Source organism: Oncorhynchus nerka, linkage group LG10, assembly GCF_034236695.1.
Source record: "Oncorhynchus nerka isolate Pitt River linkage group LG10, Oner_Uvic_2.0, whole genome shotgun sequence".
Classification (NCBI taxonomy): Eukaryota; Metazoa; Chordata; class Actinopteri; order Salmoniformes; family Salmonidae; genus Oncorhynchus; species Oncorhynchus nerka.
Window position 1 is genome coordinate 80,950,766 of NC_088405.1, and position 21,502 is coordinate 80,972,267.

At 43.0% G+C, this 21,502-nt stretch overlaps 1 protein-coding gene across 2 annotated transcripts in view; it reads right to left on the reverse strand.

The window, feature by feature from the left end:
- doc2b (double C2-like domains, beta) overlaps positions 1-21,502 on the reverse strand; it is a 263,270-nt gene that overhangs the window by 70,432 nt on the left and 171,336 nt on the right. The window lies entirely within an intron of this gene.

Consider the following 21,502-nt stretch of genomic DNA (forward strand, 5'->3'; position numbering starts at 1 on the left):
GCTGAAGAATTGCAATATTTACCTAGAACTAACGCTGCAGATAGCAATACTGGGTGGTTTGAAAAGTCACAGTCAATCGATCAATAATATAATCATTATTTTTGTAAAAATGTTTGTCTTTAATTTACAATCTGTTGAAACTATGAGAATAGAAAGGTTCAGTACTGTGAAGCATCACAGCACAGTTGAGAAATATATGGCAAATAACACCATTCATTTTGGATTTCTAAGAGTTAGATGGGAGGGGTTGAATGGAGCTGAAGGGTTGGACGAATAACAACAAGATAACAAATGTAAAACTTACGGGGTCTGTCAAATGTATATAGGTTCAGAACTTTTGTGAAATAGCAGATACAAATATAAATCAAACTGAATGGACATCAGAAATAGAGGAATGCCAGGACTAAAAACAAACAAAATATAACTACTGTAAAATAGATTGTGTCTGCAAAATGTGTATAGTATGTATAAACAGAAGGTAGAAGCCTAAGTGTTTTTGTTTATTAGTTTACTCCAATTGGGGGAGGGGTGGTAGGGTTTACGGGGAATAATAAAGGTATATACTAAATAAAAGTGTGTATGTGTACAGTTGAAGTCAGAAGTTTACATACACTTAAGTTGGAGTCATTAAAACTAGTTTTTTCAACCACTCCACAAATTTCTTGTTAAACAAACTATAGTTTTGGCAAGTTGGTTAGGACATCTACTTTGTGCATGACACAAGTAATTTTTCCAACAATAGTTTACAAACAAATTATTTCACTTATACTGTATCACAATTCCAGTGGGTCATAAGTTTACATACACTAAGTTAACTGTGCCTCTAAACAGCTTAGAAAATTCCCGAAAATTATGTCATGGCTTTAGAAGCTTCTGATAGGCTAATTGACATCATTTGAGTCAATTGGAGGTGTACCTGGTATCGGCCACAGCCCACAAGCTTTAACTTCCCGACTGATGTTCCTGTGATTTTGACACAATCGTTAGGCAAGGGTAATTTCAGTGTAGGAAAGGATGAAACAGCGTCTGTGCCACCAGTAAGTACAGATAGTAACATTAGTATAAACCCCCTCGCACGCACGGTCCCGCAGCCGGACAACTTTCTCACGGTTTCTGGAGGGAAATGCTGTAGGAATGCTCAACCGGTGTCACTCATTCAGCCGACAGAAACTTTCAACCGGTTTTCCCCATTAAGCAAGTGTCACGAGTGGCGCTCGGCGGTCGTCGTCACCGGCCTATTAGCTGCCACTGATGGTCTTTCCTCCCCCTCCTTGTATGTTTATTGGTAGCACCTGTTTATGTATGATTAGTTTGCCTTTATTAGACAGCCGGCCCGCCTGGTTGTTGTGCGGGATTATTTCAGTGTAACCTTCAGCTCTGTTGTAGAGGTACGTGTTAGTGCCTGGTCGGGACTTTTCCGTTGTACATTTTCATTTCCTGTGTTTGGGGCCGTTACTATTGTGAGCACCCTGTGGTGCGTTGGTGCTATTAAAGACGCACAGCATTGCACTCTCTGTCTCCTGCGTTTGACTCCACACCCACGACACCCGCAGCATTACAGTATGGAGTCGGAGTCAGAGGCCGAGCCTTCTCTTGTCTCTACACCTCCCATTACGGGGTCTGAGACGCCAAAGCTTCCCACCATTAGCTCTGACAAATTGAAAACTCTAGTCATTGGAGACTCTATTACCCACAGTATTAGACTTAAAACAAATCATCCAGCGATCATACACTGTTTACCAGAGGGCAGGGCTACCGACGTTAACGCTAATCTGAAGATGGTGCTGGCTAAAGCTAAAACTGGCGAGTGTATAGAGATATTGTTATCCACGTCGGCACCAACGATGTTAGGATGAAACAGTCAGAGATCACCAAGCGCAACATAGCTTCAGCGTGTAAATCAGCTAGAAAGATGTGTCGGCATCGAGTAATTGTCTCTGGCCCCCTCCCAGTTAGGGGGAGTGATGAGCTCTACAGCAGAGTCTCACAACTCAATCGCTGGTTGAAAACTGTTTTCTGCCCCTCCCAAAAGATATAATTTGTAGATAATTGGCCCTCTTTCTGGGACTCACCCACAAACAGGCCCAAGCCTGACCTGCTGAGGAGTGACGGACTCCATCCTTGCTGGAGGGGTGCTCTCATCTTATCTACCAACATAGACAGGGCTCTAACTCCTCTAGCTCCACAATGAAATAGGGTGCAGGCCAGGTAGCAGGCTGTTAGCCAGCATGCCAGCATAGTGGAGTCTGCCACTAGCCCAGTCAGTGTAGTCAGCTCAGCTATCCCCATTGAGACCGTGTCTGTGCCTCGACCTAGGTTGGGCAAAACTAAACATGGTGGTGTTCGCCTTAGCAATCTAACTAGGATAAAGACCTCCTCCATTCCTGTCATTATTGAAAGAGATCAAGATACCTCACATCTCGAAATAGTGATACTTAATGTAAGACCCCTTACTTCAAAGGCAATTATAGTCAATGAACTAATCGCTGATCATAATCTTGATGTGATTGGCCTGACTGAAACATGGCTTAGGCCTGATGAATTTACTGTGTTAAATGTGGCCTCACCTCCTGGCCACACTAATGACCATATCCCCCGTGCATCCCGCAAAGGCGGAGGTGTGGCTAACATTTACGATAACAAATTTCAATTGACAAAAAAAATGACGTTTAAGTCTTTTGAGCTTCTAGTCATGAAATCTATGCAGCCTACTCAATCACTTTTTATAGCTACTGTTTACAGGCCTCCTGGGCCATATACAGCGTTCCTCATTGATTTCCCTGAATTCCTATCGGACCTTGTAGTCATATCAGATAATATTCTAATCTTTGGTGACTTTAATATTCACATGGAAAAGTCCACAGACCCACTCCAAAAGGCTTTCGGAGCCATCATCGACTCAGTGGGTTTTGTCCAACATGTCTCTGGACCTACTCACTGTCACAGTCATACTCTGGACCTAGTTTTGTCCCAAGGAATAAATGTTGTGGATCTTAATGTTTTTCCTCATAATCCTGGACTATCGGACCACCATTTTATTACGTTTGCAATTGCAACAAATAATCTGCTCAGACCCCAACCAAGGAACATCAAAAGACTATAAATTCACAGACAACACAAAGATTCCTTGATGTCCTTCCAGACTCCCTCTGTCTACCCAAGGACACCAGAGGACAAAAATCAGTTAACCACCTAACTGAGGAATTCAATTTAACCTTGCGCAATACCCTAGATGCAGTTGCACCCCTAAAAACTAAAAACATTTTTCATAAGAAACTAGCTCCGTGGTATAAAGAAAATGCCTGAGCTCTGAAGCAAGCTTCCAGAAAATTGGAACGGAAATGGCGACACACCAAACTGGAAGTCTTCCGACTAGCTTGGAAAGACAGTACCGTGCAGTATCGAAGAGCCCTTACTGCTGCTCGATCATCCGATTTTTCCAACTTGATTGAGGAAAATAAGAACAATCCGAAATTCCTTCAAAGCTCAGTTGTCAGAGTCCGCACAACTCTGCCAGGACCTAGGATCAAGAGAGACACTCAAGTGTTTTAGTACTATATCACTTGACACAATGATGAAAATAATCATGGCCTCTAAACCTTCAAGCTGCATACTGGACCCTATTCCAACTAAACTACTGAAAGAGCTGCTTCCTGTGCTTGGTCCTCCTATGTTGAACATAATAAACGACTCTCTATCCACCGGATGTGTACCAAACTCACTAAAAGTGGCAGTAATAAAGCCTCTTTTGAAAAAGCCAAACCTTGACCCAGAAAATATAAAAAACTATCGGCCTTTATCGAATCTTCAATTCCTCTCAAAAATGTTAGAAAAGGCTGTTGCGCAGCAACTCACTGCCTTCCTGAAGACAAACAATGTATACGAAATGCTTCAGTCTGGTTTTAGACCCCATCATAGCACTGAGACTGCACATGTGAAGGTGGTAAATGACCTTTTAATGGCATCAGACCGAGGCTCTGCATCTGTACTTGTGCTCCTAGACCTTAGTGCTGCTTTTGATACCATCGATCACCACATTCTTTTGGAGAGATTGGAAACTCAAATTGGTCTACACAGACAAGTTCTGGCCTGGTTTAGATCTTATCTGTTGGAAAGATATCAGTTTGTCTCTGTGAATGGTTTGTCCTCTGACAAATCAACTGTACATTTTGGTGTTCCTCAAGATTCCGGTTTAGGACCACTATTGTTTTCACTATATATTTTACCTCTTGGGGATGTCATTTGAAAACATAATGTTAACTTTCACTGCTATGCGGATGACACACACCTGTACATTTCAAAGAAACATGGTGAAGCCCCAAAATTGCCCTCGCTAGAAGCCTGTGTTTCAGACATAAGGAAGTGGATGGCTGCAAACTTTCTACTTTTAATCTCGGACAAAACAGAGATGCTTGTTCTAGGTCCCAAGAAACAAATAAATCTTCTGTTGAATCTGACAAGTAATCTGAATGGTTGTACAGTCGTCTCAAATAAAACTGTGAAGGACCTTGGCGTTACTCTGGACCCTGATCTCTCTTTTGAAGAACATATCAAGACTGTTTCAAGGACAGCTTTTTTCCATCTACGTAATCTGAAACTTTCTGTCTAAAAATGATGCAGAAAAATTCATCCATGCTTTTGTCACTTCTAGGTTAGACTACTGCAATGCTCTACTTTCCGGCTACCCGGAGAAAGCACTAAATAAACTTCAGTTAGTGCTAAATACGGCTGCTAGAATCCTGACTAGAACCCAAAAATGTGATCATATTACTCCAGTGCTAGCCTCCCTACACTGGCTTCCTGTCAAGGCAAGGGCTGATTTCAAGGTTTTACTGCTAACCTACAAAGCATTACATGGGCTTGCTCCTACCTATCTCTCTGATTTGGTCCTGCCGTACATACCTACACGTACGCTACGGTCACAAGACGCAGGCCTCCTAATTGTCCCTAGAATTTCTAAGCAAACAGCTGGAGGCAGGGCTTTCTCCTATAGAGATCAATTTTTATGGAATGGTCTGCCTACCCATGTGAGAGACGCAAACTCGTTCTCAACCTTTAAGTCTTTACTGAAGACTCATCTCTTCAGTGGGTCATATGATTGAGTGTAGTCTGCCCCAGGAGTGTGAAGGTGAACGGAAAGGCTCTGGAGCAACGAACCGCCCTTGCTGTCTCTGCCTGGCCGGTTCCCCTCTTTCCACTGGGATTCTCTGCCTCTAACCCTATTACAGGGGCTGAGTCACTGGCTTACTAGGGCTCTTTCATACCATCACTAGGAGGGGTGGGTCACTTGAGTGGGTTGAGTCACTGATGTGATCTTCCTGTCTGGGTTGGCGCCCCCCCCCTTGGGTTGTGCCGTGGCGGAGATCTTTGTGGGCTATACTCGGCCTTGTCTCAGGATGGTAAGTTGGTGGTTAAAGATATCCCTCTAGAGGTGTGGGGGCTGTGCTTTGGCAAAGTGGATGGGGTTGTATCCTTCCTGTTTGGCCCTGTCCGGGGGTGTCATCGGATGGGGCCACAGTGTCTCCTGACCCCTCCTGTCTCAGCCTCCAGTATTTATGCTGCAGTAGTTTATGTGTTGGGGGGCTAGGGTCAGTCTGTTATATCTGGAGTACTTCTCCTGTCCTATCCAGTGTCCTGTGTGAATTTAAGTATGCTCTCTCTAATTCTCTCTTTCTTTCTCTCTCTCGGAGGACCTGAGCCCTAGGACCATGCCTCAGGACTACCTGACATGATGACTCCTTGTTGTCCCCAGTCCACCTGGCCGTGCTGCTGCTCCAGTTTCAACTGTTCTGCCTGTGATTATTATTATTTGACCATGCTGGTCATTTATGAACATTTGAACATCTTGGCCATGTTCTGTTATAATCTCCACCCGGCACAGCCAGAAGAGGACTGGCCACTCCACATAGCCTGGTTCCTCTCTAGGTTTCTTCCTAGGGTTTGGCCTTTCAAGTGAGTTTTTCCTAGCCACCGTGCTTCTACACTGCATTGCTTGCTGTTTGGGGTTTTAGGCTGCGTTTCTGTACAGCACTTTGAGATATCAGCTGATGTACGAAGGGCTATATAAATAAATTTGATTTGATTTGATTTTGGTTGCATCACTGCCTGGTACGGCAATTGCTCGGCCTCTGACCGCAAGGCACTAAAGAGGGTAGTGTGTACGGCCCAGTACATCACTGGGGCTAAGCTGCCTGCCATTCAGGACCTCTACACCAGGCGATGTCAGAGGAAGGCCCTAAAAATTGTCAAAGATCCCAGCCACCCCAGTCATGGACTGTTCTCTCTACTATCGCATTGCAAGTGGTACTGGAGTGCCAAGTCTAGGACAAAAAGGCTTCTCAACAGTTTTTACCCCCAAGCCATAAGACTCTTGAACAGGTAATCCTCCCCTCTGGACCTGTCATTTTCTGAACAGATTTTCTTGTTAGAAAATATATTAATCTGGGATATTTTTGTGGGCCGAAGTTTCAGTGACACATCCAATGTCTGCATTTACGGATTGAAGAAGCAGTTTAAATTCATCCACTTTGTTAATCAATTACCTTGAATTACAAACATTCAGAGTCTCTGTGGCATTTTTGGACATATTTGCGACATCACATAATTCATTTACAACTCTGAGTTCACTTGAGCGATTGTGTGTTTGAAGTATTTTAGGTCTGTTACCTTCTATTATTTAGTATTTTCCTATGTCTGCCCTTACCTGCTGTAGTCCCTCTCATCTGGCTTCTTGCGCGCATTATCCCAAAGCACTGAGGTTTGTCTCGGATATGCCTTGCGTTTTTTGTAAATTCATAGAAAATGTGTTGAGTATTGCACAACGTTTGTACAATCCATCGTTATCAAATTCATGGTTAATCGTTTAAAAAAGCAAGGGAAAGTATGCAGTGCGACAACAACAAAAAACTATTAAAAAAACTAATATTTCAAACATTGTAACACGTTACTCTCGAGCGGCTGCCTGGAAGTGCAGCCTGGTGGGATGCCAATAGCGGGAAAGAGTTGGTTAGGGTTGGTATAGGCTGGTTACTGTTTAGTAAGGGTTTGGTTAGGGGTTGTCCACTCCAAAGGGGACATTGGGAGTTGGTTGGGGTTGGTCTAGGTTGGTTACGGTTTGGTTAAGGTATGGTTAGGGGTTGTCCACTCCAAAGGGGACATTGGGAGTTGGTTGGGGTTGGTCTAGGTTGGTTACGGTTTGGTTAAGGTATGGTTAGGGGTTGTCCACTCCAAAGGGGACATTAGGAGTTGGTTGGGGTTGGTGTCGGCTGGTTAAGGTTTGTTTATGGGTTGTCCACTCTACAGGATAAAGTGGGAGTTGGTTTGGGTTGGTGTAGGCTGCTGGTTAGGGTTTGGTATGGGTTTGATTAGAGACTGTCCCTTCCACAGGATAAAGTGGGAGTTGGTTTGGGTTGGTGTAGGCTGCTGGTTAGGGTTTGGTATGGGTTTGATTAGAGACTGTCCCTTCCACAGGGGAAAGTGGTAATTGGTTGTGGATGGTGTAGGCTGGTTAGGGTTTGTTTTTCGTTTGTGCACACCACAGGAGAAAATGGTAATTGATTGGGTTGGTGTAGGTGTAGGTTGGTTAGGGTTTGGTTATGGATTTTCCACTCTACAGGGAACAGTGGGAGTCGGTGCCTTACCTTCTTATACCTGCGATTGGGGAGCTGTTCCACAGCAAACATAAACCAGGACCATGTCGAGAGATAGGAGTGCATGCAAGAGAGTAAGGTGGAGGAAGAGAAACATAAAAGAAATATGAAGACTTTAGATAAAGAGAAAAACAACAGCATGCCTTTGAGGAAAAGAAAAAGAAAGGGGGAGTGGAAAGACAGAGAGTATTGTCTGAACTTTTAAAACAAAAACTACAAAGCAAATGAAAATGCTTGAGTTTGGAAACATTTTTAAAATAATAACCAAGACGGAATTTGAAAAGTGTGTTACAATTAAATTAAATTAAAGTTTGTATTTCATGGTGAGTTGCTAGAAAGTTTACAGTTTTGAAACATTGCTGCCTTGGAACTCATTGTTAGGGATTAAGTTGGCTTTGTTAAGGTTCTTTTAATAAACATTTCCAAATCCTGTTTTACAACAAAAGTTTGAGAATGTGCCACTCATATAATTCGGTCAGTGAGTCACATACTACTACATTACTGTTGCACCAAAGGCTAAACAAATAATGAGAATGAGTATCGTTACATAAAAAACTACCACATTAATATTGTGCCTGGAGGTTCAATTAAACATCCATTTTTGCCAAGTTTAACACTTCGGTAATGAGCTGCTCCAAATCCAATGCTGTCCCAAAGTGTAGGAGTTGGGGCAGGGGATAAACAGTTCCCCTATAGAGCTCTAACAGTCCAAATGCATGGGTATAGGGCAGAGAAAATAAGGACATCGACTGCCTTGCAACCAGTTCCTTCCTCATGCTATACAACTCATTAAGCCCAGAATCAATTGGTAACATTACATCTCATCCGTGTTTAAACCATATGGGCAGATTTGTATATTGCTCAGTTGATTTTGAAATAGATCATAAACTAGTTGTAGAAAAGGTCAATTCCAAAACATAATTTCTGCTCAACGTATGCAGTTTTTTTTTTGGGTGAAAACTCAAATGTTGTACTGACCCATTTACGAGACTTGGCAAACAGTTTTGTTAAGGTTGCCTTAGCAAATGGAGGCCCATTCACTCAACAGAGTCATTTTCCCAGCATCAGAAGTCTAGAGGTGTATAGGTCTGACATCATTGAGCAGGGCCCTTCTCTTAGCAAGTGACCTAGCTGCTATCACTAACTAATGAGAGTGACCCTTTCAGAGCTGTCACCTTCGAAGTACCCAAAGGTCACAGACAGGTGACTTTAATTGCGTTAGGCAGGGGTGTGTGGTGTGTGTGTGTATGTTTGACATGTTGAGTCAAATTGGGGTCGTGCATACTGCAGTAGGCGGACAAGCATGCAATCTCTGTGATTCATTCTAACGGAGTCTGGGAGACATTTAGTACAACAGGGGTGTAATCATTAGTCCAAACAGTTGCAAAATTGAATGTTTGGCAACTAATTCAGGTAGGTCCCTCCTGATTTTGTTCCATTTGTTTCCATTTAAGAAAAGTTTTGCAATAGAATACGCCCCAGATTAATTCCGGGGGGGGGGTCACCTCATGTGGGTCATGGGAGAATATTTAGTTATCTGAAGTCACAGCCATAATACTGCAGATTGAAGCATGAACATTGCTGTCGGCATTCCACTGAATCAGCAGTCAAAGCCACCTATCTAAGATCACGTTAGAGTTGTAATGTGACATGGGAGCTCTCCTTTGCCATTGCCTCCATCATGGCTTCTAAGAGAGAAAATACACAAAGTCAAAAAATGTAACTATTTTAGATAGCTATGGTCTCACAGGATGAGGAGTATGTTATGCGTAACAACTCACCATAAACATACTGCACACTAGCTTCACTAGAAGCATGTGGAAGACTAGTGTGTGTGTGAGTGAGTGTGTGTGTGTGTGTGTTAGCAATATTGTATCATCAATGCTCAATCCATCTTGGTTGAATCATTTTACAGATAAGGGATAACGTTGTTAATAAGTTTTATGTGCCTCTTAGACTAACAGGTTTCTTAATGTGCATTATGGCTAGGACTGAAGTATGTGTCTCCGGATCCATTGAAACAGCATATGAAGTCAATATTGCCTGCAACATCTTAGGCTCTCCGTCAAGCTATAATTAATTCAATGCACATCAAAACAAAGCTCACATCTATCATAGCTATCAGAAAATACAAGGTCAGAGAGTTTGTGATATTGGTCACCTGTGCTTCTCTGGCAATGCTCGTTATGGTGAGGACAACTAAAGACGTCAAAGAGTGGAGACCATCATTGCTGTCAATGCTGATAGTTACAGTCCAGATCAAATTTGTTAAAATGTCGTCGCACAACCTATCTTTGATACGATGAAGCATTTTTGGCTCTGTATTTCTGCTACAACAAACAGACACACGCAACAGCCGCGAGACCGCATGACAGGTGGCACGTCAACTTTGCATTAGAAGATAGACAGCAGCCTCTCTACGCTCTGTCAGGCTGGAGACGAAGCCTCCTCCTTCATAATGACTGGCTCTCTAAGCTTCACAATGACTCGCTAATTAACTTGGGGGAGATAAAAACAAACAAGTTATCTCCCAGTTCCAGGAGCCATGGATTATTCCGGGTAAACCACGTGGCTTGAATGGGATTCTACAGCTTTGTTTTAATTACGGCTGTGCGTGGTCCAATAACAGTTACCGAGATGGACGGGTAATTATCAGAATCCTGTCACACTGGAGAGCTGGGTACGTTCGTCGAAGGGTGGAGCTGGACCCTTCACATGTGATTGTGTAACTATGGACTCTCAATTCTCTTAAGTGGGCTCCAGGCTGTGGCCCCTCCCCCTCTGTGCAAATCTGAAAGTTCAGAAACTTCTGGGAGATTTGTTTTTACCGGCTCCAATTATTTAAGTGAAGGAATTCAGTTTGGCTTATTGAGATGCAGGAAAAGATCATCTCCTCTGATACACACTGGGAGAATGCAAGATAAAGAGACCACTCCCCTCCACATTTGTCCCTCAGTCTGGCAATGGATACAGTTCAGGAGTCAACCAGTCTGCAAATAGCTGCCATCAATCAATGCAGGCTGGCCTGCCAGGGGCACCCACTCTCCTACCCACTGCCATGCCCAGTCTGTCCCCTCAGCTGCCAGCTACCCTCTGTGCTATCCAGCCACCCTGACAGGTACAGAGCTACAGGATGGAGGGCCAAGCCCTGTCAGAGGCACTTCTTTGTCTCACTGTTACTTCAACACTTTTCAAGTAACAATCATAGGCAATAACACCACAGGACTCCGGAACTGGCTCAGGTCTCCCTTTAAGAGCACGCTGGAGTGTCTTTTGTTGACACTGAAGAGGAGGCTCTAATGTGGAAGGCATAAGTACCAAGCAGAGAAAATGAACAACGCAACCATATCATTATCAAAGTGAACTGCAATTCACTTTAGCTAATTATTGCATTTTGGGATATCAAAACAAATCAATAAATGCCTGACGTACAATCTGACTACTGGGTGCAATTTGGAAAAGAAATGTCTAAGTCAATACCCATGCAGTATCTTAGAATGAGTAAGAATGAACAAATATGTGCAACAATGCACGTTTTATAGTCCAGCAACATATAACACGATAACTACGGAAATAAGTATTGCCGCATTGAACACCGACTCTTGCCAGAGAAAGCGTGGGGGATTTTTCATCATCACACAATAGTAAACTTACTTGCTCTAGGAATGGCTCAGCATTAATGGGGGGACGGGGACGTGATGAATAGTGGAGAACCCTGAGGGGTGATAGTGAGTTTCACACATAAAAGGTAGGCCTATGTGACCTGCGTCCCCTGTAGAGCACTAATAGCCAGCACAGCTCTGAGGAATGGGAACAATGACTTTCTATTGATTACCACCCAGCAACAAATGAAAGCCTTTATTCTAGCCTCTGTTTGATTTGAATGTACTTTTAGCCCAAGGGCCAGTCTTCCAAGTCCTTAAGAAAAGTAAAAACAAATATTGTGAATTAATCTCTAAAAGCTCTTTTGCCCAGCTCTAAGTTGGGTTTTGGTGGTCTGTAGGTGGCCTTGGTTCTGCTCTGTGTGTTACGACAGTATTTGTCTTTGACCGTATCCAGTTTATCATATATAGCGGCTGGTTTTTCAGAGTGGTGAATATTATGAAATATAATTAGTATATTATTTTCTATAATTTTCTTGACAGTCGGCCATTTGAGTGCATTATGTAATTATATGGAAGACCTCTTGTAACCACATTGCAGAACCATTTGGAATGCCTTATTTTGTGCTATCTGCATTCTCTTTAGGTCACCAATACTTGCATTACCCCAGACGACAGAGCAGTAGTTAATTTGACTATGGATGAGAGCTTGTGAGATTTGTTTAAGTATTTGCTCTGGCATATATTTCACAATCCTTCTGAGCATACAGGAGGTGCCGATGATTTTGTTGCAGAGCTGTGAAATGTGTGATGACCAGGAGATACTGTTGTCTAGCAGCACACTTAACAGCCTAGCCTCTGAAACCTCCTCTATGGGTGTCCTGCCATCTGTCAGCTGTGAGGAGTGCAGTTTCTTCCTTCTCTTCATACATATTAGTATTGTCTTGGTTTTATTAGTACTAATTTGTTTCGGGATATCCAAGTTTAAATATTAATCATGTCAACTTCACAATCCTTTTTTAGCTGCCCTACAAAATTGCCTGTTACATAGACAGTGGTATTGTCAGCAAGCATGCCATAGAATTGGAGACCAGAGGGAGATAATTTGAAGCATATAAGAAGTCCTAGGGAGCTGCCTTGTGGGACACCACAGTATACAGAATAGGCACCATTTGTGAATGTAAACTTTCTGTTGACAACATAGAACTGTAAGCATCTTAATGAGGTGTAATCAGATCAATAGTGACACAATTTAATCAACAATGTAAAAATCAGCACTAAAATCAAGAAGCAGCACACCCGGAAGTTTACCTTGGTCATGTGACCAGAGCCATTGATCTGTTAAATCAACCAGAGCTGTTGCAGTCAAGTGATCCTTAAGGTATGCATGCTGGTAGGCTGTGATAATTTTATTTTGTTCTATATACAGTTGTGGTCAAAAGTTTTGAGAGTGACACAAATATTAATTTTCACAAAGTCTGCTGCCTCAGTTTGTATGATGGTAATTTGCATATACTCTAGAATGTTATGAAGAGTGATCAGATTAATTTAAATTAATTGCAAAGTCCCTCTTTGCCATGCAAATGAACTGAATCCCCCAAAAACATTTCCACTGAGTGTTGACTAGGACAAGGCTGGAGATCACTCTGTCATGCTGATTGAGTTTGAATAACAGACTGGAAGCTTCAAAAGGAGGGTGGTGCTTGGAATCATTCTTCTTCCTCTGTAAACCATGGTTACCTGCAAGGAAACACGTGCCGTCATCATTGCTTTGCACAGAAAGGGCTTCACAGGCAAGGATATTGCTGCCAGTAAGATAACACCTAAATCAACCATTTATCGGATCATCAAGAACTTCAAGGAGAGCGATTCAATTGTTGTGAAGAAGGCTTCAGGGCGCTCAAGAAAGTCCAGCAAGCGCCAGGACCGTCTCCTAAAGTTGATTCAGCTGCGGGATCAGGGAACCACCAGTACAAAGCTTGCTCAGGAATGGAAGCAGGCAGGTGTGCGTGCATCTGCACTCACAGTGAGGCAAAGACTTTTGGAGGATGGCCTGGTGTCAAGAAGGGCAGCAAAGAAGCCACTTCTCTCCAGGAAATACATCAGTGACAGACTGATATTCTGCAAAAGTTACAGGGATTGGACTGCTGAGGACTGGGGTAAAGTCATTTTCTCTGATGAATCCCCTTTCCGATTGTTTGGGGCATCCGGAAAAAAGCTTGTCCGGAGAAGATAAGGTGAGCGCTATACCATCAGTCCTGTGTCATGCCAACAGTAAAGCATCCTGAGACCATTCATGTGTGGGTTTGCTTCTCATCCAAGGGAGTGGGCTCACTCACAATTTTGCCTAAGAACACAGCCATGAATAAACAATGGTACCAACACAATTTAGCAACTTCTCCCAACCATCCAGGAACAGTTTGTTGACAAACAATGCCCTTTCCAGCATGATGGAGCACCTTGCCATAAGGCAAAGTGATAACTAAGTGGCTCGGGGAACAAAACATCAATATTTTGGGTCCATGGCCAGGAAACTCCCCAGACCTTAACCCCATTGAGAACTTGTGGTCAATCCTCAAGAGGCGGGGGGACAAACAAAAACCCACAAATTCTGACAAACTCCAAGCATTGATTATGCCAGAATGGGCTGCCATCAGTCAGGATGTGGCCCAGAAGTTAATTGATAGCATGCCAGGGCAGATTGCAGAGGTCTTGAAAAAGAAAGGTCAACACTGCAAATAAAAGCCTTTGACACTTATGAAATGCTTGTAATTATACTTCAGTATTCCATAGTAACATCTGACAAAAATTAGTAAAGACACTGAAGCAGCAAACTTAGTGAAAATTAATATTTGTGTCATTCTCAAAACTTTTGGCCACGACTGTACACCCATATACAGTTACTGACAATTGCTTCCAAAATATTACTAAATGATGACAGTGGGCTAGTCTACGGTCTGATAAAAGGTTGTTTTGCCTTTTGGAATTGGACACAATTTTGCATGCTTCCATTCATTAGGAAACTTTAATTCCTTAAAAAAATATGCCTAATTGCAGCTGCAATATATGGTGCTGCTAGTCAAAGACGTTTGTCAATGAGATCAAGCCCAGGTGACTTGTCCTCAGGTAAGCACATTGATGCTTTGAACACTTCATCAGTTGATACCTGTGGTAATGTGAAACTGCAGGCTTTTGCTGCTTTTGTCAATAGAATTAACAATGTCCCTTTCATTGACAGGATGACTCAGGATGACTACGTATTCTGCCTGAGACTGTTCACCTTATTTTCAAAATAATCTGCAAAATGATTATCAATGTCGGTAGGTTTTGTTTTTATTTCCTCATTTACTTCCACAGTAGATTGATACTATGTGCTGGATGTGCCCAGGAGGCCTTTCACAGTATTCCAGACTGATGTGGGATTGTTTTTGCAGTCAGTGAAAGCTTTTTTTTGTACAAAATAATATTACATTCTGATGATTCAGTTACACAGCATAGTTCCGCGGGTTTCCTGTACAACATTATATCAGATTAGAATTGTGAGTTAATAGCATGACTCTTTGCCTCATATCGCTGTGTAAAAACCACACAGCTCATTGTCTATCCATGGCGATGGGCCGACCTTCACAGTTGTTCTATTATTATTTGGGCATGGCCATCAACCGTCCTTGTAAAATGTTGTGAAACATTCTACTGCATGATTTATGTTGTCTTCAAGGTAGACCAATTCCCAAGGCACATCTTTTAAAGTCATCAAGAAAATGTTTACAGTTCCAGTGTCTTGGAAAAGTATTCAGACCCCTTGACTCTTTCCACATGTTGTTACATTACAGCCTTATTCTAAAATGGATTAACAAAAATAAAAATCCTTAGCAATCTACACACACAATACCCAATAATGACAAAGCTAAAACTGGTTTCTAGAAATGTTTGCAAATTATAAGTATTCAGACCCTTTGCTGTGAGACTTGAAATTGAGCTCAGGTGCATCCTGTTTCCATTGATCATCCTTGAGATGTTTCTACAACTTGATTGGAGTCCACCTGTGGTAAATTCAATTGATTGGACATGATTTGGAAAGGCACACACCTGTCTATATAAGGCCCCAAAGTTGACAGTGCATGTCAGAGCAAAAACCAAGCCATTAGGTCAAAGGGCTCGGAGACAGGATTGTGTCCAGGTACATATCTGGGGAAGGGTACCAAAACATTTCTGCAGCATTGCCTTCCCTAAGAAGAAAGTGGCCTCAATCATTCTTAAATGGAAGAAGTTTGGAACCACAAATACTCTTCTGAAAGCTGGCCGCCCAGCCAAACTGAGCAATTGGGAGAGAAGGGCCTTGATCAGGGAGTTGACCAATAACCCAATGGTCACTCTGACAGAGCTCCAGAGTTCCTCTGTGGAGATGGAAAAGTTGTCCTTCTAGAAGGTTAACTATCTCTGCAGCACTCCACCAGCACTCCTCAGTAAAAGGCACATGGCAGCCCACTTGGAGTTTGCCAAAAGGCACCTAATGACTCTCAGACCATGAGAAACAAGATTCTGTGGTCTGATGAAACCAAGATTGAACTCTTTGGCCTGAATGCCAAGCGTCAAGTCTGGAGAAAACCTGGCACCATCCCTAAAGTGAGGCACTGTGGTGGCAGCATCATGCTGTGGGGATGTTTTTCAGCAGCAGGGACTGGGAGACTAGTCAGGATCGAGGCAAAGCTGAACGGTGCAAAGTACTGTAGAGAGAGATCCTTGATGAAAACCTGCTCCAGAGCACTCAGGACCTCAGACTGGGGCGAAGGTTCACCTGCCAACAGGACAACGACTCTAAACACACAGCCAAGACAACAAAGGAGTGGCTTTGGTCCAAGTCTCTGAATGTCCTTGAGTGGGCCCAGCAAGAGCCCGGACTTGAACTCGGTCGAACATCTCTGGAGGGACCTGAAAATAGCTGTGCAACAACACTCCCCATCCAACCTGACAGAACTTGAGAGGATCTGCAGAGAAGAATCGGAAAACTACCCAAATACAGGTGTGTCAGAGAAAAATCTCAGAGAATGTAAAACTCTTTATTTCATCAGAGGCATGGTCACCTACTGTATATCATCCAGGTAAGATACATTTGAACATGGTTGCCTGTACACACACCCCACCAAAATTGGTGGTTGAAATGTTAAATGAACCTGTAGCCATAGTATTTCTATTCATCCCTCAGTTTAAACGGTAAGTGAATCTGTGTGTGTGTATATATATATATATATATATATATATATATATTGCAACACCACCACCTTGCCACCTTGTCTGTTCCTGTCCTTTCTAATAATAGTATAACCACTGACGCTGACCTGTTCATCAGTAGTACAATTTTCCAGATGGGTTTCTGTGATTGCTAGAACATGCACGTTGTTTTTATGTACCAAGTCATAGACTTCATTGATTTTATTAGGAAGGCTACACATCTTTAAATGGGCTATATACAGTCCTTTCTTTGATAATTGCAAATCAACAGAATGTGAAATTCTTGTAGATGCAGTCATTGTCTTTTTAGTGGAATGCGGGATTCACAAGTCATGGCAATGAGGGAATGAACTAAAACAGCCAGGGGATCATTTTTGTGTCTCGGAACAGCTGGCCATTTCTGTACATTTTGTCCACAACCGGTGCAACTCGGGTGCTCCGGCCCCTGTGTTCTTTCATAACAGAATATAGTACTTGCTTATGTCATGGGGAAAGTGGTCATTCATCCCATAGTTAGTTCCTTTTCATTCTCTTCCCCTGCTTTTGACCATTTCATTCTGTTTTGAAATGTTCAAAGTGCACAATAATTGTGCGAGGTCTGCCTCTGAAAGATTTCCCCATTCTATGCACCCTAAAGAAGGTGATTTTCTCCACCAAATCAGGGAGCAGTTTCATCTTTTTAGTCATAAATTCCTTCACACTATACTCTTGTTTGATATTATCTGTCTCAGAAATCCCAGAAAATAATAGATTGTCTCTCATTCCCCAAGATTGTGCACCAAGCAGTGACTCCTTCCGCTTTCTGAATTCCCAAGAAATTGTCTCAACTGCATTCCAAATGTTACATATGGTACCTTTTAAAATATTCTTTCTCCTTCTTCAGTTTGTCTATTTCCTTTTGGCTGAACTCCAAACAGGCTGTCAGTTCTGAGATGCTCTGTTGGATTGTCTCTAGCATCTCCAATTTCACAATTTTTTTTGTCGAAAGACTCCAGCACATCTCTGGCACCGTCCATGGCCTCCATGCTGAAAGAATCTCTTTAACTGGTGATGTCAAACGAACTAGGCCGGAGCCGTGACTTTTTGCGCATTGGGCGTATGACGGAGCTAGCGTGGATGCTGCCTTTGACATGTTTCATGTCCGACAGGGCCTGGTAGTGGCGGTCTATAAAGCTTTCTAGCTCCTGGGTTGACTCTGACACTTCCAGTTTTTGGTTTAAAACATTCCCTACTACACAGTGTATCCTTGGGATGGCAACATATGTTCATAGATACAGTGGGGAGAACAAGTATTTGATACACTGCCTATTTTGCAGGTTTTCCTACTTACAAAGCATGTAGAGGGCTGTCATTTGTATCATAGGTACACTTCAACTGTGAGAGACGGAATCTAAAACAAAAATCCAGAAAATCACATTGTATGATTTTTAAGTAATTAATTAGCATTTTATTGCATGACATAAGTATTTGATCACCTACCAACCAGTTAGAATTCCGGCTCTCACAGACCTGTTAGTTTTTCTTTAAGAAGCCCTCCTGTTCTCCACTCATTACCTGTATTAACTGCACCTGTTTGAACTCGTTACCTGTATAAAATACACCTGTCCACACACTCAATCAAACAGACTCCAACCTCTCCACAATGGCCAAGACCAGGGAGCTGTGTAAAGACACCAGGGATAAAATTGTAGACCTGCACAAGGCTGGGATGGGCTACAGGACAATAGGCAAACAGCTTGGTGAGAAGGCAACAACTGTTGGCGCAATTATTAGAAAATGGAAGAAGTTCAAGATGACGGTCAATCACCCTCAGTCTGGGGCTCCATGCAAGATCTCACCTCGTGGGGCATCAATGATCATGAGGAAGGTGAGGGATCAGCACAGAACTACACGAAAGGACCTGGTCAATGACCTGAAGAGAGCTGGGACCACAGTCTCAAAGAAAACCATTAGTAACACACTACACCGTCATGGATTAAAATCCTGCAGCGCACGCAAGGTCCCCCTGCTCAAGCCAGCGCATGTCCAGGCCCGTCTGAAGTTTGCCAATTACCATCTGGATGATCCAGAGGAGGAATGGGAGAAGGTCATGTGGTCTGATGAGACAAAAATAGAGCTTTTTGGTCTAAACTCCACTCGCCATGCTTGGAGGAAGAAGAAGGATGAGTACAACCCCAAGAACACCATCCCAACCATGAAGCATGGAGGTGGAAACATCATTCTTTGGGATGCTTTACTGCAAAGGGGACAGGACGACTGCACCGTATTGAGGGGAGGATGGATGGGGCCATGTATCGCGAGATCTTGGCCAACTTCCCTCAGTAAGAGCATTGAAGATGGGTCATGGATGGGTCTTCCAGCATGACAACGACCCGAAACACACAGCCAGGGCAACTAAGGAGTGGCTCCGTAAGAAGCATCTCAAGGTCCTGGAGTGGCCTAGCCAGTCTCCAGACCTGAACCCAATAGAAAATCTTTGGAGGGAGCTGAAAGTCCGTATTGCCCAGCGACAGCCCCGAAACCTGAAGGATCTGGAGAAGGTCTGTATGGAGGAGTGGGACAAAATCCCTGCTGCAGTGTGTGCAAACCTGGTCAAGAATTACAGGAAACGTATGATCTCTGTAATTGCAAACAAAGGTTTCTGAACCAAAAATTAAGTTCTGCTTTTCTGATGTATCAAATACTTATGTCATGCAATAAAATGCAATTTAATTACTTAAAAATCATACAATGTGATTTTCTGGATTTTTGTTTTAGATTCCATCTCTCACAGGTGAAGTGTACCTATGATAAATATTACAGACCTCTACATGCTTTGTAAGTAGGAAAACCTGCAAAATCGGTAGAGTATAAAATACTTGTTCTGCCCAATGTACATCTATATTACTTAGATTGAGCAAACAATTGTATTTTGCACAACGAGAGAGGACCCGTACCACTGCTCACGGTCATTAGTACTATCGGCCAAGATCCCTAGCTAGCGATGCTTAGCCTATCTACGCTAGCTTCGTCCAGAGTGGCTCATCATGCTTGATGGTTCAGTCTAAATAAAACAGGTGATGGATCAAACAATGTAATGAAGTGCTCTAGATAGGGAATAGGCCTCTGTTCTCTCTCCTGAGAATTCTTTGTTTTATATTATTAAAGAAAAATATAACTTTTTCTGTACACTTTGTTCTTGGCAGAAATGCTTCAATCCTGTAGTTATTTATTGCCCATGCATGTCCCGAGTGTCTATTGAGACATTGCCTTTACTTTAACATATGAATCCATGCCAGGGAAAAACACCCATCAATGTCCTCTTTTGGGAATGAAAGAAAACTGGAGCCTCTTTAAATGTTTTCTCGACTCCATTCAACTGCTTATCTTACCAGTCTTTTCTAGTGTGTTTATTTTGCACTAAAGATAGTGCATGGAGGATGTCAAAATGTACGTGAAGCAGGTATTTAGTCTGTCACAAGTAAGTCATAGGTGAAATTTCCCCACCACCAAAGAAAGAAAGCAGAGTTTTAAAAGGCTCTGCTGCTGCATTTGAGTATTTTGCCTTTTTGGCATGCATTCCAGTTATGTTAAGCGATGACAAGTACCCTAATGGGACCGAATACTCTTCAAACCCTCAAAACCTTGCAGAAATCCCAACAGTGAAAAAAATACAAATATGTTTTTTTGTGTTCTAGTGAAGACCGCCCTAAAAAGTGAAGCCATCCACAAGCCCAGAGGGAGCCTCTCTAGCACTCTCTCCCAGGGAGTCTCGCTCTGATGCTAGCCCAGCTGCTGTTCCAAGGCTTTGAGAGGAAGCCCAAGGAGTTGCCTGGAGCTCCCTGGAATGGGGCTTCGCTAGTCCGCTGCCAGGGACCAGAGCAGAGGAAGCCTGCTGCCTACTATGACACCTAGGGTTTCATGTAGAGCCTTGCACTGACTGTGACAGCTGGAGCAGCTGAAATCCCAGAGGAAGTCACTAACCAAAGGCCTAATCTGGCATCTCAGATTGGCATGTTTGGTAGGGAGAAACTAGGGTGAAAGAGGAAGGTACTGCTTGAACTTAAAACCACAGATTTTCATTTTCCATTGCAAAAAGAAATTATACAGCATGCCCTGCTGAACATGACCCCAGTGTGTTACCCCTGTGACTTAAATTCTTTCCTTGGGGAATAGGAGGGATTGGAACAAGAAGGGGTTATTCTCAGATCTGCCAGCTGGTTCTCTTTGAGGAGAAAAGGGTATGTGGAAGAGGGCAAAGTAAGTGTCTGACCTGGCTCTCCTTGTCTGGCATCCCCCCAAGCAAGCCAATGTGGATCTGGCTGGGTAAATTGGACCTACTTATCCTGAAAAGACAATTACGAGCAAGGTGGAAAAGGAAAATGGCCACTTCATCTTCGAGTGGAGAGGGAAAAGATAGCAGAGGCTCTGTAACTTTTTCCCCACCTTGTTGATTTGGATGGAGACGCTGTTTGTTTGGGCTGGAAAGCATGCAGTCTTCAGTAAATAATCCTGATTTCAGACATTCCTCTTGAGCCACTGCATTCAGACATCCTGTCTGGCCTATTGCAGACCAAGCCACGATACAATGGCATGCAGTAGGTCACAGGAAATCCATTTGAGATCATTAACTAGTAAATGTCACAAAGAATTTGGGTGAGCAACAGAGGGGAAGAGATATCTGAAATGTCTACAGATGTTTCCTGCTTTGTCCTAGAGCCCAGTGAATGAGCTACTGAAACCTAAAAGTCATCTTCAAGAAGAAGCAGCGATTATTTAAACAAAACACAGTGAGGGAAAATGCTTTGAGCCTCAGACATGAAGAGATTTCCCTTCTTGGGGGGATTTGAGTGTGTGTGGATTTGAATGTGTGCGTGCGCATGCACATGTGTTTTTGTGTGGGTTTGAGTGTGTGCGTAAGCAAGTGCATGCATGTGTGGGTTTTCCTTTGTGGGTGTGTGTGTTCGTGAGTGTGTGAGCCTGTACATGCACATGTGTTTTTGTCTGTGTTTTTGTGTGCGTGTGTTGACCTGTCTGTGT